The sequence below is a fragment of the Buceros rhinoceros genome, unplaced genomic scaffold (genome assembly GCF_000710305.1).
Source record: "Buceros rhinoceros silvestris isolate BGI_N320 unplaced genomic scaffold, ASM71030v1 scaffold5733, whole genome shotgun sequence".
Classification (NCBI taxonomy): domain Eukaryota; kingdom Metazoa; phylum Chordata; class Aves; order Bucerotiformes; family Bucerotidae; genus Buceros; species Buceros rhinoceros.
Genome location: NW_010402935.1, coordinates 66,696 through 67,029, shown reverse-complemented (window position 1 = coordinate 67,029; position 334 = coordinate 66,696).

Genomic DNA, 334 nt, shown 5'->3' with positions numbered 1-334 from the left:
GGTTGAGAAGTCAGCTGGATTTAGGAACAGGGAAGCATACATCAACCGGAACTTTATCATGCTGGACTGTGAGCTGTGGAAGCCAGCTGCCCACCCAGACGGTGGCAGAGCTGTGCGCAGAGCTGTGCACAGAGCCGTATGCAGGGCACAGTCCAGGCTGAGTCCGTGCATCAGCCCCTGGGGGCCTCTACCACAAACACGCTCCAAACTGTGAGATTTGCACAGCTGAATGCCCCCTCGCCAAAGCCACATCAGGCAAATTATTTCCCAGCAGGTGCCAGGTTATCCAAGGTGTTCTTCCCACGGGACCCAAAATGAGAAGCTGCACCTGTAA